The sequence below is a fragment of the Neofelis nebulosa genome, chromosome 2 (assembly GCF_028018385.1).
Source record: "Neofelis nebulosa isolate mNeoNeb1 chromosome 2, mNeoNeb1.pri, whole genome shotgun sequence".
Taxonomy (NCBI): domain Eukaryota; kingdom Metazoa; phylum Chordata; class Mammalia; order Carnivora; family Felidae; genus Neofelis; species Neofelis nebulosa.
The window spans coordinates 94,528,174-94,556,110 of NC_080783.1; the positions used below are offsets into that span (position 1 = coordinate 94,528,174).

General features: G+C 41.8%; 2 long non-coding RNA genes across 2 annotated transcripts in view; one reads left to right on the forward strand and one right to left on the reverse strand.

Moving 5' to 3' along the window:
• LOC131503770 (uncharacterized) overlaps window positions 1-27,937 on the reverse strand; it is a 259,902-nt gene that overhangs the window by 163,635 nt on the left and 68,330 nt on the right. The window lies entirely within an intron of this gene.
• LOC131503771 (uncharacterized) lies at window positions 903-3,986 on the forward strand. Its single transcript, XR_009257591.1, has 2 exons — window positions 903-1,013; window positions 3,773-3,986. It is a non-coding gene; the product is annotated as an uncharacterized LOC131503771 (long non-coding RNA).

Here is a 27,937-nt window from a genome sequence, read left to right on the forward strand (position 1 = left end):
GGACCAGAAACATGACCCAGAACTTTCAGGACACTGTTCCTGAAGCACTGTGTCTCCTTCACCACTCTCTCCAAACACCCTCTCCTGCTTCCCCCTGTTCCCATAGCACACTGTGATAATCTTCCAGGCAAATGTTCAATTTTCAGTCTGTCTCATAGGCCAGACTCTGCCTTCTCCGTGTTTTATCCCCAGCTCATGAAACAGTGCCTGACTCATAAAAGGCACTCAGTAAATATGTGTTGAGCTAAACTGTACTGAACCTGAGACTTCCAACTCCAAATTCCTAACACTGGAATCCATTCCTCCTGCCTAAAAATGTAATTCGCTGACTGTAAGAAGAACTACATGCTCATTGCCTAAGAAAATAATAACAAATATTAAAAGAAGACTAATCTCATGTCCAGAGATAACTGCAAGTTACGTTTTGATTTTCTCCAGGTTTTCTTTTCATAAACACAGGTGTTTTATAGATCAAAATTATAAATAATTTAACAAGAATTATAAAGTTTTTCCTCATTATTATATTTTTGGGGGAAATCTTCATTTCTAACAGTTCTTGGAATTTTCATTCTAATATTCTAATATTTTAATATTCAAACACACAAGTATTTGATTTTATTTAGCCTTTCTTACTGTTGATTAATTAAATTGTTTCTGACTTTTTAATTATTATTAATAAATCTAAGATAAACATAATTGTGAATTACTCTCTGTTCAAATTTATGGCTATTTCTTTAGGATATATTCTAGAAGTGAAATTATTTTTAAAGTCTTTTATAAATTATTGTTAAATTGCTTTTCTGAAAGAGTATAATCTAAGGTTCCTTAAAGTGACATCAGGCAATTAGAAATAGAATGCTGAGAGAAAGTAGGAATTCTCTACCAAAGCCAAATTGCTTTATGGATGGAGAAACCAAGGTCCATGAATGGTTTGTCCAAAGGCATACTGATGTTGGGTTAGCATCTTTCAGAGGAAATCAGCAAAAAGATTAAGAGAAATTGACATTCTTAAGGTACACGTAGCGTTATAAAATATAAGGAAATTGGTTTAAAACATGAGCCATGTCCAGCTGGCTAGAAGCAAAAAGCTCCTTCAACAAAGTTTTCTACTCCTAGCTGTACATCCCACTAATGTACATCCCACTAATATCCTTCCTCTGCCTCTGACTGACTCTCAAGGGAGTCTGTTATAGTCCTAGTATCCCCATTCTGACTCCTGGCCAAATTGTTAGTCAAGTAACTTTTCAGGTCAAGAAGCCTTAATTGAGCACCTACTATGTGCCAAACTTTGTAGTAGGTACTGAGTGGTAAGAGAAATAGAGGAACTGCCCCTCAAGGAGCTTATATGCCAATGTCAAAAAACAGACCATAAAACATAAATAAATGAGGAAAGTTTAATTACTAATAAATGCCATGAATAAAATAAAATAGGACAAGGTATATTAGTGTGTGAAGAGGACAGCTGCCGGATCCTTGAGTGGTCAAGGATGACTTTTCTGAGGTGATACTTGAATTAAGATCCAAATGATGGGACAGCTGTGTGGCTCAGTGGGTTGAGCATTCAACTCTGGATTTTGGTTCAGGTCATGATCTCACGGTTCATGGGAACATCAGGCTCTGCACAGACAGGGTGGAGCCTGCCTGGGATTCTCTCTCTCTCTCTCTCTCTCTCTCTCTCTCTCTCTCTCTCTCCCTGACTCTCTTCTGCTCATTCTCTCTCACAAAAATAAATAAATGAACTAAAAAAAAAAAGACCCAAACGATGACAAGCATCAGCCTTTGGAAGATCTGGAGGAAAGCAGTTTAATCCTATGGCTCCAAGCCAAGAGCAAATAACCTAGCCAAAAGACAGAGAGAAAACCAACACAGATAGAACAGAGGGAGAGGAAGGCAGAAACTATCTCATGCAGGACCTTGAAGGCCACGGTAGGGACTCTGGATTTTATTCTGGTTGCAAATGAAAGCTATTGTAGGGCTTTAAGCCCAGGAGATGAGTGCTGTGCTTTCTGCTTTTGGTTGTTGAGATCACCCATGGAGAGAGTGTAGATATGTAAGACAGGAGGTCTGAGGACCAAGCTCCAGGGACCCTGTAATGACAGGTCTTGCTGGGGAGGATAAGGGAGCAAAGAAGACTGCCAGGTGTCCCATTCAGGTAGGAGGAGAACCAAGACAGTATGGTCTTCCAGAAGCTCAGAGAAGGCAGTGTATGAAGACGGAGAGTGTAACCAGCAGCATCCCACACTGAGAGGACAGACTAGGTGAGGACATTGACCTCTGGTTGGGCAAATGTGGATTATTAATGACCCTGGAAAGACAATGTTCAGTGAAGTGGTTGATATGCAGTAGACTGTGCAGAGAAAGGGAGGGGGGAAAGGGGAGATAACAGTAGACTTGACTCTTCAAGGAGTTTTGCAGAGAACAGCAAGAAATGGTGTGGTAAGTAGCATGGAGTATGGGTCAAAGGAGGTTTTGTAGCACTGCCGTCCAACAGAACTTTCTGCAATGATGGGAATGTTCTGTATCTGTTATTGGGCACTTGAGACGTGGCTGACAGGGGCGCCTGGGTGGCGCAGTTGGTTGAGCGTCCGACTTCAGCCAGGTCGCGATCTCGCGGTCCGTGAGTTCGAGCCCCGCGTCAGGCTCTGGGCTGATGGCTCGGAGCCTGGAGCCTGTTTCCGATTCTGTGTCTCCCTCTCTCTCTGCCCCTCCCCCGTTCATGCTCTGTCTCTCTCTGTCCCAAAAATAAATAAAAAATGTTAAAAAAAAAAAATTTTAAAAAAAAAAAAAAGAGACGTGGCTGACAGAACTGAAATACTGAATTTTAAATTTTATTTAACTAATTTAAATTTAAATAGCTACATGTTACAATGGCTACTGTTTGGGGAAACACAATTTGTAGTTGCTCTTTTAAGGAGTGATATTAAAACACGTGTATGCTAATAGGAATCATTACAAACATTAACTCAAATGGGTATCTGAGTAACTCTGCATTTTGGGTATCCTTTCTGCCACCACTCCATGTCCTTAAATCTGTTGGTGTTTGACTCATAGCTTGTCTTTTACAATAAGAAAAAAAAATCTATCTCTTAAGGTCAATCCTGTGAACCATTACAGTTCCAGTTGAGTTAATTAAATTTCTATGTGCCTCAGTCTCTCCATCTGGGACTGAAGTTTCAAATGAAAAACTCAGTTCCCATTTTCTAAGGAGAAAGGGAGATGAAGTCTTTGGTGGGTCTCATTAAAATGGCAGTAGGATAAGCAATTAAGAGCACAGGCTCTGGATATAGCAAGCCATAGAGTTTTAGCCCCCAGTTCTACTATGTATTAGCTGTGCAACTTTAAGTGAATTACATGAATTTCACAGGGTCTCAGTTCCTACATCTATAAAATGGGGTTAATAAGAGTTTAGGGTGTGGTGAGAATCAAATGAGATCATGTGGGCACAATACATACCTGGCATGTGGTAGGCATTCAATAAATGTTACCTATTACCATTAATAGCAGGCATTATAGAGGCTAGCCCTGCAAGTACCATTTTGTCCCAGTCTAGTGCTAGTTTGAGGAAGGTAATGCCTCCATGCATTTGTTTATCATCTCAAAAATAGGTACAAGGCTTATATGACACCAGAATAGCTCAATTTCCTAAACCAGGGATTCAGGATAAGGAAACTTTCAGCATGTAGCTCCTTCCTGGAAGTGGGTGCAAGGACAGGAGGTTTGGGGGACTTTCCCAATAAACATTACTTATTACATGACTTGTTATTTTTCCCAGACACTTATCTACGAGTGCTGCCCACTTAACCCAAGAGACTTGCCGATAATTCCCAACCCAGCTGCCAGGCCAGCAGTCATCTGTTCAGAACTTCAAATGAATGCCCTCAGACCCGCCTACTTTCTCCACATAATGCTGCAAGATAAGTCTCCCCTGGCTCCTGATAAATGCTTTGAAGAACATCTTGCCTGTTAACAAACAGCTTTTGATTGTGTCTGGGTTTGATCTTTATTTTGTCCTTTTTCATCAGACCCCTCTAAATGGGTTCTTTCACACTCCTCAGATTAGCCTAAAGGAAACCCCATGAAACAATGGGTCCAATTCTCCCTGGGTGCAAGGAGTGGGCTGTCAAAAGACCACATAAGGCCTCCTTCAGGGCTGTGAGCAGAAAAAGGGGCTGGTGATGCTGCCAGAACTAGCAAAAAGTGAATTCAGTTAGCTTCAAAAGCAGTGAGATAGGGTGGAAAGCAGAAACACGGCACATGGCTGTCTCACCCAGGAAGACAATCTCCACTCACTTCCAGAGAAAGCTTATTTACCTCAGACACGGGCAGCTTCTTCCTAAGAAAGCCCAAGGTCATCACTAGTGTCCAGAACACCAGCGCTGACCCCCCCCCCCCCCACCCGGCAGAACAGGAAAAATGCCAGTGTGATTTGGAGGGCTAGAGAATATGCTGCCCACAAAACCTGGTGTGTTTCTGAAATTATTGTTGTCACATTTTTTTTCCTTTGGGGAAACTGGCATTCCCTGACCTAGAGGGACTGAACTGTGGCCACCTCTCCCACATTAGCAGCTAGTGCACAGCCCAGGCTGGCCCACTGGAATCCCATCCTCTGGACGTTGATTGCCCCAGTGAAGAACACATGACTCAAGAAAAACCCATCAAAGTTTTGTTGAGACAAAGAGAAGGAAGGAAGGAAGGAAGGAAGGAAGGAAGGAAGGAAGGAAGGAAGGAAAGAAAGAAAGAAAGAAAGAGAGAAAGAAAGAAAGAAAGAAAGAAAAGAAGGAAGGAAGGAAGGAAGGAAGGAAGGAAGGAAGGAAGGAGGGAAGGAGGGAAGGAGGGAGGGAGGGAGGGAGGGAGGGAGAGAAATGGGAATGAAGAAAGACACAGCCCTCAAAACTTAATTGGAGGCCCTAAATGCTGCTATGCCTGAATGCCTTAACTTTTATCTATCCCTTTGGACTTGACAGCTATGTTAGCCAATAAATGATCTTTTTTTGCTTATGTCAGTTTGAATTCATGTTGACACTTGCAACTGAGAGGACAAAAAGCTAACATAACAACATGCAGGTCTCCCTAAAAATTTGTAGACAGAGATAGTCATTATGAAAGCAGTGTTTTAGGAATATTTGCTTGACAATGATTTTTAAGATAGAGTAAAGGAGCAGGTTGGGAGCTTGTAACCATAATCTAGGCATCAGGATTTTTTATTCCAAGCAGTGGAAGTCAATTCTAAGTGATTAAATAGAAAGGAAGTTTTTGTAATAGATACAGGAGACCCAGATCTAGAATTGGCCAAGCCATTCTAATATGTAGATTATCTCAACCACAAAGATGTTTTCTTATTCTTGAAAGTGGCCAAATCACTATTATTTCAATGAGTATTTTAGAAAACATTTGAACAAAACACTTTCTATGGACATATAAGTCATACTGAATATTTATAATAAATAAGCTACAAGGGCCTTATTATTTTACTACATACCATAAACATCACATACATAAGGCAAAATGGAATTGTTAAGAGGACTGGAGAATCACCATTGAAGCTGAACTTTGGAAATAATGCCACCTCATTGCAGAACTGGTCTGATGTGATAACCACAAGCTGCTACCACCAAGCATCAGGCATGTCAGTTTGTACAGCCATTTTTGTGCACCTTCTGAGCAATGTTTGGGCTTGGAACTCTGATTCAGACCAATCTCCACTGCTGCCAGCCCTGCTGTAACTTCTAAACCAGGAGCTCATAATGGCCTTGGCTTGCACCACTATTTCTGGCATGGTATCTTTCCCTCACTAGTTGCTGAGTCAAAGCCTGATCCCAATATGACTGATTGGTGAACTCTTATGGACTCAGTTGTATTCTACTCCCCAAATTCAGATGTTGAAGTTTAACCCCTACTGTGACGTATTTGGAGATAAGGCCTTTAAAGAGGCAACTGAGGTTAAATGAGGTCATAAGGTCCAAAATGACTGGTGTCCTCATAAGAAGAGAGAGACATACCAGTGATATGTGCACACAGAGAAAAACCCTGTGAGAACACAGTGAGAAGGCGGCTGTCTGCAAACCAAGGAGAAGGGCTTCAGGAAAAACCAAACCTGTCAGCACCTTGATTGTGGAATCCCAGCCTCCAGAACTGTGAGAAAATAAATTTCTGTGAGTTAAGACCCCAAGTTCATTGCATTTAGTTAAGACGGCCCTAGCAAATGAATATAGTGCACTGATTCATATGCCTTTCACTACATGCAAGACAGACTATGAGGTAGATAGTAAGTGGCACTAAAGTTAAACTCAAGAGACCTCATAAATGAAGATGAGAGATGATTCGGTGACTAATGAGAAGCAAGGATGAAGGCAGAGAGTGAGTCAAAGAGATCTCTCAGATTTAGAACTCAGTAGCTAGAAAATTGATAGTGACCTACACAGATAGAGAAGTTATACAAAGAATTGACTCTGGGAGGAATTCACCCCTGCATGTTTTGCAAATTTAGAGGTATCCAAGTGGAAATTGGAAGTGGGAGTAGGAAGCAGGAAATGCAACTTTAGTGTGTGGAGGTAAAAGCTGAAGCTGTTAGAGAGAGAGAGGGGGAGATCTACAATCTTCAGAGAAGCTCAGCTGGAGATGGAGGGAGATGGATGTAGTGTCAGCTACATCAGTTAGGATGGTCTAAGTTATGCTCCAGTAACAAACAACCCTAAAATCGTAAAGGCAATTAAGATTTATTTCATGTCCACTGAGTTGGCTGGTGGCTTCACTCACCATAATCCCTTAAAGACCCAGACTGACAGAGGTTCCATCTGGACAAGTGCTTCAATGATCACCAACCATGTCAGGGAGAAGACAGTGTGGCAAATCAGGTACAGGTTCTGAAAGCTTCCTCACGGAAGCCACTTCCATTTCCCTTCTATTGGCCAAAATAAAACATGTCCACATTCAATCTCAAGGGGATTGAGAAAGTATAATACAATCATGTACCCCCAAGGGAACAGAAATGAAAATATTTGGTGAGCATGGATGACAACTACAGGAGATAAGATGAAGAACAGGAACCAGTAGAAAGACAGGGACAGATCATTTGGACTCCAAATTTTAGAGACAGAACCTGAAACAGGGCAATGTAGGATCAAAAAGGCCAAAGCAAAATATAAACGGGACTACTCACTGCTTTGCTTGCTAGAAAAGTAGTATTGTACATGAGTGTGTGTGTGTGTGTGTGTGTGTGTGTGTGTGTGTGTTATGTGATTTTGTTTTGGTTTGGTTTTTACTGTACAGGATCTGGCTTCCCTTCCTATTTAGGGGAAGTTTCTCTTTTGTTAGTAATCTTAGGAAAAGAGAGAGGCTGAAGCCAGATCTTCCCTCTTGCTACCCTCAGGAATCAAGGTACAGACAAGTGGCCTGGGAAGGCTCATGACCTTTAAATCTTGACTAAGAAGGGGTGGCTAAAATCTTCTAATGGTAGTGCAATCCTGGCAGAGTCCAGTAGCCCCAGAGGTGATAATGGCCAAACCATTCCCCCTGAAACACCAGCTTCTCAGCCCTCGGGGGCTGCTTTATTTGCTGCCCACCCCCAAGTCCACATTTCTGGCCTTTTGTTGGTTGTATAAGCCCTGATATACTCCCACTAAATTGATTAAGATATGGTCTCAGATTCTTGGATCTGGGAGCATCCTCATTCTAGTCCAACCCATGGGGAGACCTGTAGATGCAGTCAGAATTTAGGCAGCTTTTCTCACTGTTAGCCACAGCCCTGATGATGGTTTCATTGCCATTAAGACTTAAGACAATAGAATATAATGATTGTCAAAATCATTGTTTCTAAAACAGCAAGATATACAATGATAGCAGTAGAGGTGAAGGGAAAGTGACTTAGAATCACTTGGGAAAGATTTTTGTCCATTCTTACATTGCTTTGGATTGGGAATGTAAATATACATAATGGACCTCTGTCATTTGTTCAACGTCTGAGTCCCCTTCCTCTGCTGGGGAAATTCCCCATTGTGTGTCTTGATGGCAAGTAGGGCCTGTCTCCCACCACAAAGCTGAAAATGCCAGGTGTTCACTATCTTAACCATATTAGCCATGGTGCATGAACTCAGCTCAGTCCACTGGATATTCCTACCCAGGACTGTGGATCTGAAACAAGTGGCAGAGAGTGGGTTTAGAATTCAGCAGCATCAGGCATAGAGGCATTGTGGCTTTATTTCACTTGGCATAATGTCCTCAAGTTTCATCCATATTGTAGCATGTGACAGGATTCCCTTCCTTTTAAAGGCAGAATAATATTCAGAAAAGTATTCTGTCCACATTTTATTTATACATACATCTCTTAATGAACATTTGGATTACTCCCACCTCTTAGTTATTATGAATAATGCTGCTCTGAACATGGGTGTGCAAATATCTCCCCAAGACCTTGCCTTCAGTTTGCTTGGATAAATATCCAGAAGTGGGTTGTGGTTCATATAGTAGTTCTATTTTTTATTTTTTGAGAAAACTCCATCTTTCTTCCATAGTGGTCACACCATTTTATCTATTATGGTTTAAATTCCTCAAAGTGGTTTTATATTTATAGGTTTGTCCTTACAACCCTCTATGAAGTAGGTAGAATGTGAATTACTATCCTCATCTTGTAGATGGAAAACATCTTTAATGTTTCCTTTTAATGAGAGCTGTTACTGATGAGCATGTATTGAAGTGGGGAAAAGATATGGAACCGCTGTTGGAGGTAACACAGACTCCCCATGACTCTGCCTTATTGATGCCTATGTTTATTCATTTCTCATCCAAATTCTCCTCTGGAAAAAAAAAAGTAGCTGCCTGAGGATTGAAATAAACCTAATGATTTTCAATGAGGGCATTTGGAAATGTGGGAATGATTTTTTTATTTTGTTGTCATAATGGCCACCTCCTGTTGCCTGGCATTTAGTGAGCAGGGCTGGGGACACTGAAAGTTTTGCAGCATGAGACATCCCACATAAAGAAGAATGGTCCATTCCAAAATGCCTCTTGTACCTACTTTGAGAAACACAAGCTCAGGACAAGATCAGTGGTGATGTCAAGGGAGAGGCTTAGGGGTTTCAGCTTCAAAAGTTCTCCAAGCCACTACAAATAACTGTACGTCTAAGTGACAATGGTGTGCTTGCTACACAAATGCAGTTTGAAGCCAAGTCCCCGGGCCACCCCTATTCTAACCAATCTCCACCTCTAAGCCCCCTTATAAAGAAATTCTAGAGATACCACTGAGCATGCTCAGAACTCAATACCCAGAAGTTCTAGAACGTTGTTTTGACTGCCAAGCTGTGATTTCACCTTAAACATCAACAAACATAAGATTTTTAAAGGAGCAGTTAAAAATAAGAACCACTTCACTTAAACCTATTTCCTGTTAGAACAGAAACATAAGATTCCCAGTTTCAAGTCCTATCTTAGACTAGAGAGTTCCCTTGGGGCGCCTGGGTGGCGCAGTCGGTTAAGCGTCCGACTTCAGCCAGGTCACGATCTCGCAGTCTGTGAGTTCGAGCCCCGCGTCAGGCTCTGGGCTGATGGCTCGGAGCCTGGAGCCTGTTTCCGATTCTGTGTCTCCCTCTCTCTCTGCCCCTCCCCCGTTCATGCTCTGTCTCTCTCTGTCCCAAAAATAAATAAAAAAGAAAAAAAACCAAATAATGAATAAAAAAAATAAATAAATAAAAGACTAGAGAGTTCCCATCTTCTGCCAGGCTTCTCCTTGGCAAGGCACTTTTGAAAGAAAAGACCTCTTCCCTGAAGATGTGTGTTTTACAAATAATGCTAATTTTGAAGAGATAATAGAGCCCTTTTCTAAAATGTTTGCTGGTGAGCCTGGTGCTGGTATTTGCCCCATACTTCCTTCCCTCGATACTCACTCTGCATACACCAAAAGTGATTCTTTACTGTGCCTCTAACCTGAATATTGGTGGCACTTAGCATCCTGGAGCCTCTAATCTTGAACAGATCTAACTCAAAAGAGGAAAGAAAGGAAAGAGGAGTAAGGTGCTTTCATGCTCATTAGCATTTCCAATTTCCTCTTTCACCCTCCTCCTCCTCCCTCAAATCTGGCACAATGAACTAATTCTTTGTGATTGATCATGGCCTGTAGATAACAGGCTGTACTTTCTTGCTCTCATATTCCCTTGTCTATCACACAAAGCAATCTGGAGTGCTACCTACAAGAAAAGTGGGCATAAATCTGAAAAACTTGAATATCCATGTAGCAAGTGTCTGTGAGGTTTTTTTTTTTCCTTCCTTTTCAAAAAAAAGGGGGGGGGATCTGACTACTTTCAGCCTTACCCTTTTAGAATGCAGTCAGAAAAAAATGTGAGTCACTTGGAAATGAGCACTCAGCCCGTTCCTATCACTCTGCAAACATTTTCATTTGCACGTACACGGATGATCAATTTCTAAGCACATCTTTGTTTTTCCTAAATAGCTACATTATTTGTCTGATGTTGAAAATGGCATCTGTACTGTATGTAATTTCCATACTCACTTGGCACCATCAACTGCCTTTGATGACACTCAGGACTATTTCTTTTTTGTCTCCTCCTTCCATCCAGCTGCAAGACCCAGATGTCAGGTTCAGGAATGCATTTTCTCTGGCAGAGATAGCTGCCTTCTCTCAGCAGTCCCTAAGTTGGTGGCTATTGTGGAACTGCCAGCAAAATAGCACAAGATCATAGTAAAGACAGGATTCAGATGTTTTTCTGAAAAAGGAAAACAGAGTCCAAAACCAGGGGGAAAAACACATTTCTTACGCCTCTAATTATGAGCCAGGCAAGTGGCAAGCCGTGCCTGAGCAACTTGCGGTTCTCCCCATTTATCTGCTGCTCATCCATTTTCCCCTCTTGACAGTTTTTTATCTCCCCGGTCTGCATCTGAAATCAGCAGCTGGGTACGATGAAGGGTTTGCCTAAGTTAATCAAACCTGGGGTAGTGACAGGGTCAGGCCCTATGTAAAATATGTGAATAAGAAAAAGGAAAAACAGAAAGGAAGGGAGGAAAGAAGGGAGGGCAGAAGGTAAGGTGAAACAAGGACAGAGGACAGAGGACCACCCAGAACTACCATGCCCAAGGAGGGAATTTGTAACAGCATTTATGTCACCTGGGTATTGGGACACCACAATTAGCTTTCTTTTTTTAAGCAACCTTTGTAAATATGAATGGAAATCAAGCTACAACCTGCCCTCTATTATCCCAGCCTGGCTTACACTGAGTCTAGCTTCAAAGACATCTTGAATGAGACAGAAACTCAAAGAATCATAGCCCAAAGCACCACATACCAGTGGGGGCTGTGTGAGACCAGGAAGTAAAGAGACTCTTAAACCATAAGGGAGCCTTGTGGTGTTTAATTATTTTTTTTTCCTTTCTGAGCAGCTGCTCTGGGCTGAGCAGTTGTGTTCAGGGCAGAGTGTGGAGGCTTCCCACGGTCAAGTTAGTCTACTGAGTGCCCACCAGCTGCCCCTTGCTCGCTGCCTTGGACACTCCCAATAGTTCAAAGTAGTCTGCTGAAACTTTGTCAGTGAGAGTCTGTCTCCCAGGCCCAAATTCAGGTTGTTCAGTGCTTTTTAGAAGTATAAAGCAGGGAGGCATATTAATGGAATTTGGCTTCCTGGAATTCACCCATCTATGGCCCCATCTGTGCCATGCTCTGTCCAGCTCTGCCATTTCACTGCATGGCCCACGTGGATCTGGATTATGTCTCTGTTTAAGGAGGTCCACTCAACTGCAGGCCGGTTCTTCTGCCTCCCTCCACAGGCTAGCTCCCTGGATTGTGCCAGCTCCTGGAGCTCAAAGCAGTCTAAGTTCAGTGCAGATGTGAGCCTTTCTCCATCCTCCATTTCTGAATCTGGAGGATTCAGTGCTAGGGAATATCAGCCAACTGGCATAAACCAACCCTGTGGATTCCCCTGGGAATACAGACCTAGCCACAGCTTCTCTGCCCGTCTCACCCTCACTGATACAATTCTAAGGTTATTTTGATTCAACATGGACCCAAAGAGAAAGCCAGGTATAAGGATTTTGAAGGTTGGTCATATACTCCAGAGCACAGAAAATGGAGCACATCTATATTAACTTTGCAGAGAAAAGTGAATATGGTAAATTTGTTGAAAGAAGTTACCTTCATAACACAGGGGATAAATAAGTGCATGAACTCTGCACTAAGTTATTTTTAAAATATCACAAATTTTGAGAACGACTGGATTTTTCAGGGAATTTCCAGAGAAAGTATGACTTTACCCAAATTTGTGTTAATACTGCAACTCTGGATCATGGCTGTCATGCCAGATCAAACACCACTGTCAAGGCCACACAAGGGCAGGATGACAAAGTTCTTTCCAATTAGTGTGCTTCCCTAGCCTTCTCTTCACCTGTCTCCTCCCCAGCATCTGGCCCTCAGCTACACTTCCCCTGCTCATGGCTTCAGGCAGACTGGCCTTCCCTCTGTCTCATTATTGACGTCTGCTGAGATAACTTCAGAAATCTCAAATACGTCCCTCTGCTCTGTGAGCACAACAAGTTCTTCAGTAACTTGGAGGCTTCAGATGTCTCCCCACCAGGTGAAATGCACCTCAGCCTTATACTACAGCTTTTCATGTAAACTGTGTCTTGTATCCCTGGGTACCCACATATTCCAGAAGACTTTTCCAAGCTGATTCTTCTTATACATGTGCTGTCTCCCAGTATGACCAGTTATGTCCCCACTATGCATTTTAACACAATCTTTTGCTTCCACTCTGGTATTGCAGAGAGGCTAAAGAGTCTTACAGAGCATTGTTTCTTGCTCTGGTGTCCACCCCCAGCCAGTTCCAGTGTAACACAGCTGGTGCCTGGGTTGTACCAGGCATCTGTGTAACAGGCAGCCCGGAGGCCTCAGACAGGACTGTCCTGCCTCAGCACATACATCAGTGCTGACTGGTGAGTCTCTCTGGCTTGGGATGTCTGGTTGACAGTACTTGAGGGGCTTCTTTAACTTGAGATTTAAGAGGCAATGAAATGAATGAGATGAGAAGGAAGAACATGAATGACCTACTGGATAACTTCTTTATGTACATGTAATGAGTTGGAGAAAATTCCATTTATGGTCTTCTTATCAGGAAGACTGTGGATACAGGAGAAATATTTTATTTGCTCCTTTGAGTTGGGGGTGAGACCCCTAAGAGGCCTTCTCCGGCAGCAACAGATCTTGTCTGAGCTGTCCTCCAAAGAGGACCTTGCTTTGTAGATTGAATGGGCATACAAACTGGAGACTGAACTGAGCTGTCAGATGGGAAAGGTGGAAGAGATGGAGAAAGAGAAAGGAATTGGAGCAAATAAACTTCTCTGGTGACCACCTTTGCTGTTGTTTGCTATGTAGTGTGCAATAGAAATTACCTTCTGTTTTCTCTATGAAAATCTTCCATAGACTCTTTTCAAAAATCACAAAACATGAATATGATCAATTTCTTTTTAAAAGTGTAGAAATGTCAAAGGCACAAGGTCTGCCAACCAATGCTACAGTGCCAAGCCCAGGTAAGAGGGCAGCACCATATGCCCCAAGCATGAATATGTCACGAAGGGAATCGATCCAGTTTATCTGCTTCTTGCTTTTTATGCTAATCTTCTTGATGACTACGAGGCTCTAGGAGTCTCTTTCTGTTTTTTGATTTCTAGTGATTTTAATGTAAGAACTTCCTCCTTTTGCCAGCAAATTTTCTCTGCTTATAGCTGCTGTTGCTGCTGCAGCTGGCAACTTGTCATAGTCAGCACATTTGTGTGTCCTACATAATCCCATTGTTGGCTTAATTTGGGGGTGCCTAGTCTGGGCTGTTGTGTCCAGTTTTGACCATTTGCCCCTGCAGATGGCTGTCAGATTTCCTGGTTCTCCAAGTAACCTCCCACCCTCAGACACGGTCACAAGGCCCTGACCTCACAGATAACACTTTGCTGCCCACCTTGCTACATGCCACATGTCACCCACTCATTCACTTTAAAAATGTTTATTGAGCACCTTCTTTGTGCCTGGCACTGTTTTAGTTCCTGCTTCTATGGGGCTTACAATCTAATGAAAGAAAAACACCATCAACAAATAAACAAATTGTATGTGCTAAACAGTCTCTATTTACTACTCCAGGTCAACTCTTTGCCCTTTTCCACTTTGCACCAAGAAGCTGACCTCTATCTATTGCGTCACTTGAACTTCCTTGACCTCTGGCTCCTGGTCGGGTTTGGCCAATGTGGGGTACCAGTAAGGGCTGGGAGGTCAAAACAAGAAAAAAAGGTATTTATTCTCCTGGCCCTCTCTCTACCAGGTGGTCACTTGTTCCTCTACCAAAGGCCAATTCCAATAGAAGGCCTCTCTTCCATGGCAACAGCTGTCTCTGAGTTACAGTATCAGCTTCCTTCCCTTGTCCTTCAGGGTCACCAAGCTTTCCTTAAAACAGCTTCCCACTATGGCCAAAGCTTGGATGCTAAACCTTCCCTGGTTGGTTCTCTTAACTCTACCCACATCCTTGGAAACAGTTCTTTCATTAAATTACCCCCAATGAATGTGTCATCTATTTCCTACAAGGATCCTTCCCCATACAAATGTCAAATGATAAGAGTTATAAAATGTATATATAAATAAAGCAGGTTAAGGGATAGAGAGTGAGAGGGAACAAGTGGAGGAGGGCTAATTAGTACAAAGTGGATGGTAGTCAGGGAAGCCATGCCTGAAAAGATGATGTTTAAGCAGAGACACGAAGTAGGGAGTAAGGCATATGCATGTCCGGGGAAGAGCACTCCTGGCAGAGCGAATAGCAAATGCAAGTCCTGAGGAAGGGTTTTCATAGAGAGTTTAAAGGGCTACAAGAGGTCCAGGGTGTCTGGAGTGCAGTGAAGATGAAGGCAGAGATAAGAAATGAGATCACAAGAGGTGGGAGAAGGCCAAATCTGTTAGGGCATTTCTTATGGACTGAATGTTTGTGGGTGTGTTTTTTTTATTATTATTATTTTGTTTTTGTTTTTTTTGTTTTTGGTTTGGGCACATTTATTTGGGCTCTTCATATATATATATATATATATATATATATATATATATATATATATTTATATATACACACACACACACATATATATGTGTATATATATATATATATATATATATATATATATACACACACATATATAGTTTGGGGTCTTTTCCATGATAGGAGGAAAGGGAGGAAATGACACTTTATCATTCTGCCTTTTCCATTTTCATGCTGAGCAGGGAACCCGCACTGAACAGGATGCCAGGGGCCGGCGGCAGCCCCTCAGGTGTAACCCACCAGGCACAGGGTGCAGGGGAAGGTCTTGTGCATGTTCATGCACTTCTCTGTGTCGATGCAGAACGTGTTGGCCTTGATGGCCAGCTCACGCTCCAACTGGCACTTGGTCATTACCAGCAGCTGCAGCATGTCCTGTTTCTCCCACAGCCTCAGCCTCAGGGTCTGCAAGGTGCCGTCGATGGTGAATACCTCGTTCATGAGCTTGAACTGTGGGATGTCCCTGCACAGCTCCATGTTGGGGCGCCAGGTCCGGCACTCCAGCCTCATCTGTGCCACGTTCAGTGGGCCCTCCTTGGCCATGATGGACCTTTCCAGAAGCATGATGGTATTCTCTGCCTGGAAGATCTCCTGCAGCGTCTTAGTCAGCTGCGTCTGGAGCTTATTCTTCAAGTCTGTCACCTCGGAGATGCAGGCGCTAAAGGCCAGGTTGGTGTTAGTAAACTGCTTCCACATCTGGTCTGACAAGGTCTTAAAGAGGTTCTCAGCCTCCTCCCACAGCCGGATGGAGTTGGCCCACATGTTCTGTGAGTGCCTGATGTTGTCGTTGCTGATGGTGGTTACAGGAGGTGAGACCTTTGGTAGGTGAGTAGGTGATGAGGGTGGAGGCCTCCTAAGTGGGAGTAGTGCTCTTATAAAAGAGATCCCAAGAATCTCCCCCGCCCTTTCCTCCATGTGAGCAGCCAGCAGTCTGCAATGCAGGAGAGGGCCCTCACCAGAACCTGACCCTGCTGGCACTCTGATCTCAGATTTCCAAGCTCCAGAACCATGAAAGATAAATTTCTGTTGTTTGCAAGCCACCTAGTCTATGGTACTTTCTTACAGCTACCCAAACAGACTAAGACAGCCTTATAGACCATGGTAAGGACTTTAGAATTTATTCTGAAAAAAAAAAATGGGAAGCCACTGGAGAGTTTGAGCAGAAAAATAACATGATCTGACTTTTGTTTTAAGAGGGTCACTCTAATTGCTATGTGGAGAATACGTTGCAGAGGGGCAAAAATGAAAGTAGGGAAAACCATTAATGGGCATTTCTAATTGTCTAGGCAAGAAATTATAGCAGCTTTGACTAAAATATGAAGGCAGTAAGATGTCAGAAGTTTGTTTTTGGAAATGTGAATTTGAGATGCGTGTCCTATATGCAAGTATAGATAACAAGTAGGCAATGGGTTTTTAGCTCTTGAGTTTGGAGGAGAGGTCAGGACTAGAATTATACATTAAGGAATTATCAGTCTATATGCAGTATTTAAAGTCATGGACCTGGGTGACATCATCCTGTGAGTGAGTGTTGGTGCAGATGAAGAGGTCCAAGGGCTAATAATAATAAGCACAGAGGCCCACCATCCTTTAGAGTTCAGAGAATCCAGGAAAAGCAACTGAATGATGTAGGGGGGGATTCAGAGAGTGATCCCATTGGCTAAGTGAAGAAAGTGTTTCCAAAAAAGTAGTAATCAACTGTGTTGACATCAGATAGGGCTGAGAATTGATCACTGAATTTAGCAATGTAGCACTCATAGGTGACTCTGAGGAGAGTTGTTTCGCTAGGGCAGTGTAAATGAAACCTGGTTTAAATAGGTCCAAGAGAAGGAATAGGAGGAAAGCAAATGGAGTCAAGGTGAAATATAACTCTTTTTCTTTTTAATTTACATCCAAGTTAATTAGCATATAGTGCAATAATAATTTCAGGAGTAGAATCCAGGGATTTGTCGCCTATGTATAACACCCAATGCTCATCCCAACAAGTATCTTCCCTAACTCTTTTGAATATTTTGCTATAATAAGAAGCAGAAAACTGAGGAAGGGATATGGGGTCAAGGAAGGCTTTATTTTATTTTGACTTGTAAGCTGCTGGGAATGATCCAGTAGAGGGAAAAAATAATAATGGGAAAGAGAAAGAGGCCAATCAAGCAGCAGACCTTAAATAGGAGCAAAGTCAGTTCATTCTGAGTTACAAGAGGGAAGACAGGGAAGATGGACACAGAGACGGGCAAGGAGTTATGGTGGTGGAGGTTTGTGGAAGTTCTCCTCTGAATGCTTCTATTTTCTCAGTAAGAAATAAGAAGCAAAGTCATCAACTGAGAGTAAGGAAGAGGGACGAAGTGTTGATAGTTTAGGAGAGAGAAGGTGTAAAATAGACATCTAAGAGAACAAAAAGTGTGTCAACCAGAAATGTATTACTGGGGAGTACTAAATGTCCCCTTGAGGTGTGTGGTCACACTGACCAGTGAACTCTGACTATATACCCTTCTGGTCTGAGCAATCCTCATATAAGGCTCTCTGTCCTGTCTTCAGTATGCCCCGACCCTTGGGAAGCACCCATCTCTCTGCTTTCCTCTCTTGGCATATGGAGAGGTCATTTTCCTAGCACCATGGCTTAGGAAAGGATGTGTTTCAGGCAGGGTGCCACTGGGAAGGTTGTCCCCCTAAAAGAACTGTTGTTTACCATCTCTCTATTCTTCATTTTTACTCCCCTAGGCACCATGATTGGTGCTTCAGGGATACAAAGACTAGTAGGGATCCTGCCTGCACTCAATGAATGTATAATCTGGTTGGGAGGCACAGATTTGTACACCAGCACCTATGTACAATAGCTAAACCCACCTGACTGTGAGAACTCCCACAGTGGAAACTGCAGGTTACTAGATAGGGGTACATGATTCAGATCAGATACCAGAGGGGATCAGAAATTTGATAGATCGGAAAGGGTTGGACATCAGGAGAAGCATCTACTGGAGCAATAGGACTTAAACACAGATATTAGGCATGCAAATAATTTTCCTGAGCTTTCCACCATGTGCACTGGAATACACCAACGAGCTCAATTTCCCTTAGCACTGAAGCTCTGCTCCAAGCCTTTGAACTGACACACCCTGTCAAAATATGTGGAAATTGGGTACCCTAGGTCCAGACCTCCTACAGAGAATCTGAAGGGAAGAGAGAAGTACTCACATGTTGGTTGCTACCACCTCCCTCCCTCCCAGGCAACTAGGAGCCTTTGCCCATACTTCTCAGTTCATTTCCTTTTCAAGATGGTTTTACCCTCTATGTTTGTTTTAATCAGAACTTATCCATATTTGAGGGTGCAGGGACATCAATGAAGAAATAGAGTCTCACCCTCCCAGGATGGCCTCCTTCTAGTTCCTGGGAGACTGGGATGTGCACATCATCTCTATTCTGGATGGCTATGTTTGGGACAGGAATTAGCTTATTTTGCCTATTTAAATTAATAAGCTGAAAGAGTTCTGATTTCTTTCATGGCCATCGTGTGGTTGAATGGTAGATCTATGCCTTTGCCTGATGCAGAGGCTCATGGGAAACACTATGGATTCTTGCTGAACTCTGATGGAAAGACACGTGCCACAAACCATTCAAATTTTAGATTGTACCTGTCACTCACAATACCTTTCTGTTGCCTCAGAGTGGTAAGAAACTCACCTAACATCTGTCCTTTCAAAGATCCTAAACAAGGCTTGTTCATTTTGTAACCTTAAAGAGGTGGCAGAAACTGCATTATAGCAAGCAATGAAAATATTGGTACAAAGTGCCCTGGGGTGAGCATTAGAGATTACTGAAAATAACTTTAGGAATATCATAGGGAATAAAATAGCTAAGAAAAGTATTTAACATTGGTGTAGTTTGAGCTTAAAGGGCCAACTGCAGGAATATTTAAAATTGGCAACCTTGAAGACAAAGAGCAACAGAAAAGACAAAAATAAACTTAAACAAATTTAGACTATAGACTAATTTATAGACTATAGACAAATTTAGACTATAGGGACTTATTTCCTGACTAACATCAAGAACTGATTGTCCTCTGCCACAAGTGGACAAATAGCACCCACTTTGCTTAGCACCACCTTTTCTAATTGGTGTCCTCAGGCTGACATCTATTTTTTTTTTAATTTTTTTTCAATGTTTATTCATTTTTGAGAGACAGAGTATGAGCGGAGAAGGGGCAGAGAGAGGGAGACACAGAATCTGAAGCAGGCTCCAGGCTCCAAGCTGTCAGCACAGAGCCTGACGCAGGGCTCAAACTCATGAACTGCGAGATCATGACCTGAGCCGAGGTCAGATGCTCAACGGACTGAGCCACCCAGGCGCCCCTCAGGCTGACATCTATTAATGACTGGAGCTGCTTACAAGTTTTTAGTAAAGAACAAGGAAGAATTTTGCTTTGGCAACCCAAGTAGAGACTTTCACACTAGGTCAGGCTATGTCAGAGTGGAAGGAAGAGGGGGGTTTCTTAGAGAAGGAGAAATCTCTGGTTGAGAGAAGGCAGACACCACCAGCCTTGAAGCTCAGGGCTTGGCCACAAATGCTGCTTGCTCAGGCAGAGCTAGGAGGCAGAATTGGAACAGAAGAGCTCTTTGGATGAGATGGCAGTTCAGCCAGTGGGGCTTCTGCAGGAGGCTCTGGCCTGGAAGTAGACCAAGGACACGGTCTGAATGGAGAAAATCATTTCAGAGCTAGAGAGAAGGGCTTACTGCTCCAGAGTGTTTGTCATGCATACATTCACTTAGCAACTCAACTTTGTGGTGTTATTTAACATTTATAGTCAGTTATTTAACATTTATAGTCAGTATCTCCCCACCTATACGATCATATTCTTGAGAGCAAGTTTTTTATGTTAAGCACTTAATCACCAGGGCAACCTATGAGATAAGTGCTATTACTGGCTCTACTTTGCATAGGAGGAAAGTGAGGTGGAGAGAGAGATGAGTAAGCAACTAATCCAGATGACACAGTTAGAGAGTGGATCCATACATTTTTATTGAATAAAAGAGTAAATCAATGAGAAGCAACGTGTACATTTTCTAAATATCCTTTCAACTTTCTTTCTCAAGCACGTTTAAGATGCCATTTGGAATTCATATTGGAAGTATGGAAGCAAACTATTTGAAGGACGCAACTCAAAGCGAGTGCGTTAAGATAGCAAAACAGTCAAAGGGTAATCTTTAATTAGTTTATTTGACTGTAAAATGCAAACCAGTGAAGCCTGTTGTCTAAAGCAGGAGGTAAGAGACAATGCAGAGTCAAGGACAACAATTTCAGCAGTTATTTCTCTCTCTGGAAATCACAATTGTTTTTGTATCTGCCAACCAACTGGAACTCCTCAAATGATTTATTGAAAGCCCGCAAAGTCCTGGCAGAGCATACAAGAGCCTGCAGAAGACATGGGCTGTCTTTTTCAGGGCCTTACATTTGAAAAAGGGTTTACCATGAGAATTCGAGGGAAAACTGACCTGGCAAGGGTGATAGGACAAGCAGTAGAGCATGCTTTCACACACCCTACCAGTTTCACCAGGAAGCACAGTCCCTTGCCACTCTGTACAACAAGGAGGAAACAGGGACACCAAAAAGTCTTTATGCACTGAAAGGTTACTGCTGCTTTTAACAATATTTATAATTAAGGGTGCATCAGTGTTGACATAGTCACTCAGTCAACAAGCATTTGGGAGAACCCAATATGCACTGGGCTCAATGCTAGTTATAAGCTTGCCATCATAGAGAGTTGTCCCTAGGGTCCATGCAACTCAAGAGACCTCTTTCCTCTTCAGAAACCAACAAGCTCAAGTTGCATGTTAACTCAAGTAAGCATCAGTTAGAGGGCCGGCAGAGTTAACAAGTCATCTGACCAGTTCTTATCCAATCAGCAGGTTGCCTTCTTGCTTACCTTCTATCACCAAGGCAACAGGGGTAAGCCTGGAACTATCTGCCAAAGCCCTTCCCACCCCGCCTCCCCACCAGCCCCTCTGGCCCTTGGGTGACATATCCTTCATATCACCCCTTGACTGCCTTGCTTCCCCCACAACTCTACCCACAGCTGTCCATGGTGTTGACGCTCACACTGATCAAGGCTGCCTTTGAAGTTTCATTTTTAGTAGGTTTCTTATGTCTGCTGCATCACTGGGGAGTGGGTGCAGACATCTTACCTTAAGAATGAAGACCTGCAAAAAAGTTGCTATGAAGTGGGCTGGCTGCGGTGAAAGGAAAAATGGGGTTAGTATTTACCGAAACTGGTCAGGCTGAAGTGGAAATCCCCACAGAGAAAGATGCAAAACACTCTACTGTTTCTAGTAGGGATGGAGAGATTTGTGGAACCAAAGTGGGAGTGGGGGAGGGAATGGGGCACAAAGTCAGTCATATGGCAAGAGAAGATGGGCGGGGGGCTCTTTCTTTATAGATGAAAGATGAAAATTCTTCAAACATGCAGAATGGTAGAGAAAATAATCTAAATAGTGCCCAGATTAAACAAATGTTAACATTATGCCTTTTTGCTTCAACTGCTTTGTTTTCAGAAATAAGATGTTATTTCTAATAACATCTAATTGAAACACAGATCTAATTGAAGCCTCCTTTGTAATCCTTCTGATCGTATCTTCCCTCCCTCCCCAAAATGCAGATAATTTTCAAAGAGAATGAGAGCTACTGAGTCATCATATTGGGATTGTTTTTTTACATCATTTCATTGATATTTGCTTCACACTAAATATAAGAAAGCTTGGTTAAACAACTACCAGTTTGTTAAAAATGTGTGTAAAACAAAGTAAATTCTATTTCTTATATACCTCACTGTGCTCAAATAAATCAGACCTGGTTCACATGACATTTCTTAAAGAAAGCCACTTATTGTGTAGCCTGAAAGAAATGGAGACTTAGCATATCTTCTCCTAAATATCCCCCATTAAGTCCTGGGAAAGAGTCTGTCCCTCTGGGCCCCATTTCTGAAATTCACCTCTTCCAACATACATTTTTCACATGTAGCCTGTATCATTTCTGTGGCTAGCTAGCACATCTTCCTAAGAACATTTCTCCATGTGTGTAATATAAATCAACAGGGAATGGTCTCAGCACTTTATATATATTAGCTCAGTTAATCTTCACAACAACTCAATGAGTTAGATACAGGTATTATCCCCATCTCACAGATGAGAAAACTTATATGCAAAATGTACTGGTCTCTGTATACTTCTGTGAAGGAATAATGTGGCTGTCATGAACTCTTGAGTGCAGAGGGTAAATCAGAGCTACTCAGCAGCAGCCAGACACACACCACAAACAGATACAGTGAGAGTGGGAAAGATGGTGCCCCTTCAGCCACAGAGTAGCCCGTGTCCAATTTTATGTTATTGCACTATGTAATTCCCAGGTCTTTAATAGCCTAAGGCTTCAATCCAACGAGTCATTTGTGCCAATGCTTATGTATTGTAGCTACTCCCTTGACTTTTTTCAAATACAGAATTTTCATTTCTTCATAAAAAACTCACTAGAAGATGAATGTCTCATTGGACCCAAGTCGTCCATTTTGCACATAGGAATATGTTAGCCATCCATCTTCTTGAGCCTAAGGAAGGTCTGGGACTCCAGAGAGGGTAAATCAGAGGGACTCCGCAGCAGCAAGACAGACACCACAGACAAACAGATGCAGTGGGAGTGGGAAAGATGGTGCCCCTTCAGCTACAGAGGCTTTCTACCCTCTTTCTTTCACTATACCTCTGACCATTCTTCCTTTTCCCCCTTCCTGGCCAAGTACAACATCTTCAAGGCCCAGAGTAATCCTGTATCTCCAGTGAAGCCCTCCTAGACAACTGCAGCCCACACTGTTTCCTCATCATGTTGGCCTTTAATATGGTGTAATTGCTTTCTCTCTCTCTCTACCTATCTATCTATCTATCTATCTATCATCTATCTATCTCTGACTGCCCAATGAACTTCCAAATGGCATAAATAGTACCGTATACTTATGTATATTTAATGGCAACCACTACAAAACTCATTGGGGTGCTATTTCCTGTTTTAAGGACACGGGGAGAGTGTGGAGGAGACTGGATGGAGACAGGGAGGTTATCATCATAGGGATTCTACCCAGTCCCTAGGAGATAGAAGGTATTGCTTGGACATTGTACAACTACACAGACATCTTCCAAAGGGCACCTGAGTGGCTCAGTTAGTTAAGCATCCGGCTTTGGCTCAGGTCATGATCTCACAGTCTGTGGGTTCGAGCCCCACATCGCATGAGACTGTATGCTCAGAGCCTGGAGCCTGCTTCAGATTCTGTGTCTCCCTGTCTCTCTGCCCTTCTCCTGCTCGCACTCTGTCTCTCTCTCTGTCTCTCTCTCAAAAATAAATAAACATTTAAAAAAATTTTTTTAAAAAGAGGGAAATCCTCCAGCCATAGAAGGGGCAATATTCTCTCCTACTGCAAGCAAAAAATAATATGGACATCTAAGGGATCTTCAAATGTCTTACCTTGGTTTCTAGGAGGCACAACCAGATTATTAGACTGTATCTTATAAGAGGAATTAAATACAACATAAATGTAGCAGAGGGAGGAGGTTAAGAACATGGACTCTACAACCAGATTGCTTTGGATCAAATCCTAGCTCTACTATTTACTAACTTGAGTGAGCTACTTCACCTCTCTATGCCCCTGTTTCTTAATCTGGAAAACCAGTGTAATAATAATAGCACCTATCCCATAAGGCTTTATGAGTTTCATATGTGCTGATAGTCATAAAGCACTTAGAACAGTGCCTTGTACAAAACGGCATTATACACATTTGCTGCCACTTTTCATGTCTCTACTCTCTTCTAACATTTTATTTTCTACTAAAATAAAGCTTCCATTCAGACTGTTTATCTTATTATAGCTTTACATACCATGGATTGGGCCCAACAGATCTCCTCACTATATATAAAAATTTTTTGCAAAAGCAATCAGAAGAAATGCCTTTCAGCCTGGCATAATGGAAGGAGTGTGGCAGACCCAAGTTCAAGCACCAGTGCTACTCCGTGGCATTTCTGAATCTTAATATATTTATGTGTATAGTAAATTTAATAATACTTTCCTCATATTGTTATAAAAATTAGAAATAATGTTGGATATAATAATCAGCTGGCAAACAGTAGGCACAAAATTAATGATAGCAACTTTCATCATTGTCAGTATCATGAATTGGATTTCCCTCATGTTTCATAGAGTAATTTTACATACTGTTAAAACTTGTTTTTAAAAGATAGTTATATTCTTGAGGCTTATAAATTTTGTACAAAAGTTCACAGCTTCTATTATGAAAGCTAACATATATGAAAGCTCTGTAATTCTAATACTTCCTACCAGTTAAAAGAGATGCTAGAGAAAACTAAAAAATAAATTTCAACCACTTTTTTGAGGCATTATTGACATATAAAAAGTTGTATATACTTAATGTATACAACTTGATGAGTTGAGGGATAAGTATACACATGTGAAACCATTACCACAATCTATGCTATAAACATAATCATTACCTCCCAACATTTCCTCCTATCCCCTCCAGAAATAATATTTGCAAACTGTATATTTTTTTAAGTTTATTTATTTATTTTGAGAGAGACAGAGAGGTTATGAGTTGGGGAGAGGAAGAAAGAGTGGGAGAGACAGAATCCCAAGCAGGCTCTGCACTGTCAGCACAGAGTCTGATGGGGGGCTTGAACTTACAAACTGTGTGATCATGACCTGAGCCAAAATCAAGAGTCATACGCTTAACCAACTGAGCCACCTAGGCACCTCACAACCTGTTTATATTTTTAACAAATCCCTAGGTTTCATTACACTATGCATTGAAACGTGTATTTAAAGGTACTTTCAAAAAAGAAAGGCTTGGGGTGCTAGGTGGCTCAGTTGGTTAAGCATCCAACTTTAGCTCAGGTCATGATCTCACAGTTTGTGCATTGGTCTCTGTGCTGACAGCTCGGAGCCTGGAGCCTGCTTCAGATTCTGTGTCTCCCTCTCTCTCTCTGTCCCTCCCCTGCTTGAGCTCTGTCTCCCTCTGTCTCTGAAAAATAAATAAATGTTAAAAATTTAAAAAAAAAAAAAAAAGGCTTGGCTTCAGTAGTACTGAAAAAAATGGATATCATACTATAGGCAGTGGCAGGCATCACTATTTTAAAAGGGAAACCAAGTGCCAAAAGAACATTGTGAGAGCTCGTTCCAGATGTAAGCTGCCTATAGAAAATGTTGTGGTGAAAAAGTAATTACTCAAACTCCTTTTGAAATTGCAAGGGATTTGTCCCTTTGAAATCATTTTCAGAGTTTAAGAAGAACCTTTTAGAAGAAAAGTAATGACTAGCCTTACCCTTATTCAGAAGGCTGAGTAGAACCGTGGCACATTAGAGCTATGGGAAATTATCCCAAAGGTACTTTCAGGGTACTTGCTCCACTCTCCAGATTAGGAACTCAAGCCCAGAGAGGTGATAAAAGTAGCTCAGGATCAGTTGTTCATCACCTTTCCCACGACCAGTCATCTCCCTGGGCCAGATTTTTTACATTCGCACTAACCTCACAAACTATGCATTTCTTGACTGTAAACTTAGACAAATGTGAGAACTGATATACATGCACCTAAAGGGAGAGAATTTACACCTCTCTGTGTATGTGAGGTTAGTAAGAAAAAAATAAAAGGGTGACATGATTGAGGAATATTCTCTTAATATAATTTTGTTTTATCAAACAAAATTATATTAACTATTTCATCCACTTAAAAAACTGTTATCTAAAAATTATCTAGTCAAAACCACATTTTTTGATGAGGCCTAAAAGGCTTTGACCACTCTCACCAGAAGGCACACACTGAGTATTCGCCTTAGGTCAGGTGGGTTACAGGAAGAACACCCAGAGCAGCGTTTTTAGTCAAACTGATCTACATGGTTATAATGTATGTTTATGGAAAGCCCCATTATTCACAGCGACTCAAATAGAGCAAAACCTTCACAGATGCTGGGGTACAAATTCTGTCCTCAAGCAGACCTACACCATCCGCCTTGACGCAATTGGGCGCTCTGCCTCCCCGAGGAAACTAACCAAAACCCCACATGGGCAGTTCAAAAATGGCTTTGAACAGGTGCTTCCACAGTTGCTTTTCAATTCCATTTTCCTGGACTTTGTAAAGGGCTATCAGATACAACAATTAGAGACAGAATGCAAATACAAAACCAAATTGTTTTCCCCACCATCCTGGTGTGACTTCACTGGCTATTCCATCCTATACAAGGAAGCCACCCTTCTCCTTGGATTATTTGGGGAGGGGAGTTGTTGAAGTTAAAATCCTTTCATAGGATGGAGAAAGTGACTTGCTAAAATTCTTGTTATATTCCTGCTCACAGAGCATCCTGAGTCTTCTGGGAATAGGCAAGGGAAATGGAGATCATCTCTCCCAGGCATTCCAGCTTCCTCGGTGTATTTTCCTCATGATTATTTTCTAAGTATGTAATGTGAGTTATTCTGAAATCTTAATTCCCTACTCTTTTTCATCCTATTAATTAACTTTATTGTTATTTCAGTGCTCATTAGCACCTCTACTAGACAACATAAGAAAGGAAATGAAAGTCATCTGTAATGAGACAATACAAAGAAAACATTTGCTTCAGTCAGTACTGGAAGAAAAAGAAACATAGAATGAAGTGACTTTAGAGATCATCACTTTGTAGTGAGTAAAATGTCTCTAGATGTGACATGGGCTACAAGGAAGAAAGAAACCTGACTTTGTTTAAGAGTTAAAGATATATGATTATATAATAAGTCTATGGATAAACAGTTCAAAGGTTGTTGCAGTGGCTCAGCAGTGTGGCCAAGGGCCTAGCCTCTTTCTGTCTCTAGGCACCCCCATCTTCAGACTATTGGCTTTTCATCCTCATGCCTGTTTACAAATGGAAGAAAGATGGCTGTCACAATTCCAGTTATCTCTTCCCCACACAACTGCTTTCAAGGAAGAAAGCGGAAGGCAAAGAAGAGGTATTCTTCCCATGTCTCTGACACTTTATCTAGGAAAATAATTCTTCTCACAAACCCTCCAGCAGACTACCCCTTTGGTTACATGAGCCAGGCCTAGCTTCCAGGGAGGCTGCCCAAAGTCCTGTTTCATTTTTCAGGCTCTAGTCTATCCTGAGAAGTAGGCAGAAAAGGAGGGTTGAAGTTACTAGAGGGCTAGCCAACGAATAGCACCTGCCACAAGCAAGAACTGTCTTAGTTGTCAAATAAGACAACTGAGGCCAAGAGAACTTAGGAAGCTTACATTTAACATTTGTTGGGCACCCAGTGTATACTGGACCCACATACTAGCTGGTGAAAAAGCCAAAGCTAAAAGCTGGGTCAGCTTGACCTGCAACACTATGCATGTGTATCAGATTGCCCTGTAGTCTGGTCAGTAACAGAAGAGAGCATGGTGCACACTGGGGAGAGAAGCAAACAAGCTTTCTGTTAGAAATTACAAAAAAAAAAAAAAAAAAATACTATTATTTGATTCTTCTTAAATAATATAGACAAAAACACTTTTCTACTAGACATTAGCATTGGTAAATAAGATGCATCAGGGAAGAAATTTTGAAACTGGCTACTGGTAATATATGGGGATCTATGATCCCTGAATATTAATCACCGCTGTCAAAAGTGATGCATCCTTGAGATTTGAGGTGGGGGGGGTGGGTTGGATATAAATTTCTTCTGTATAGGGTAGCCATAAGGAATTGAGAATCTACCATCTAAAAGACTAAAAAATAAAAATATAAAAACACTCCACTATTTTAAACCTTTTTTTTTTTTTTTTTTAATTTTTTTTTTTCAACGTTTTTTATTTATTTTTGGGACAGAGAGAGACAGAGCA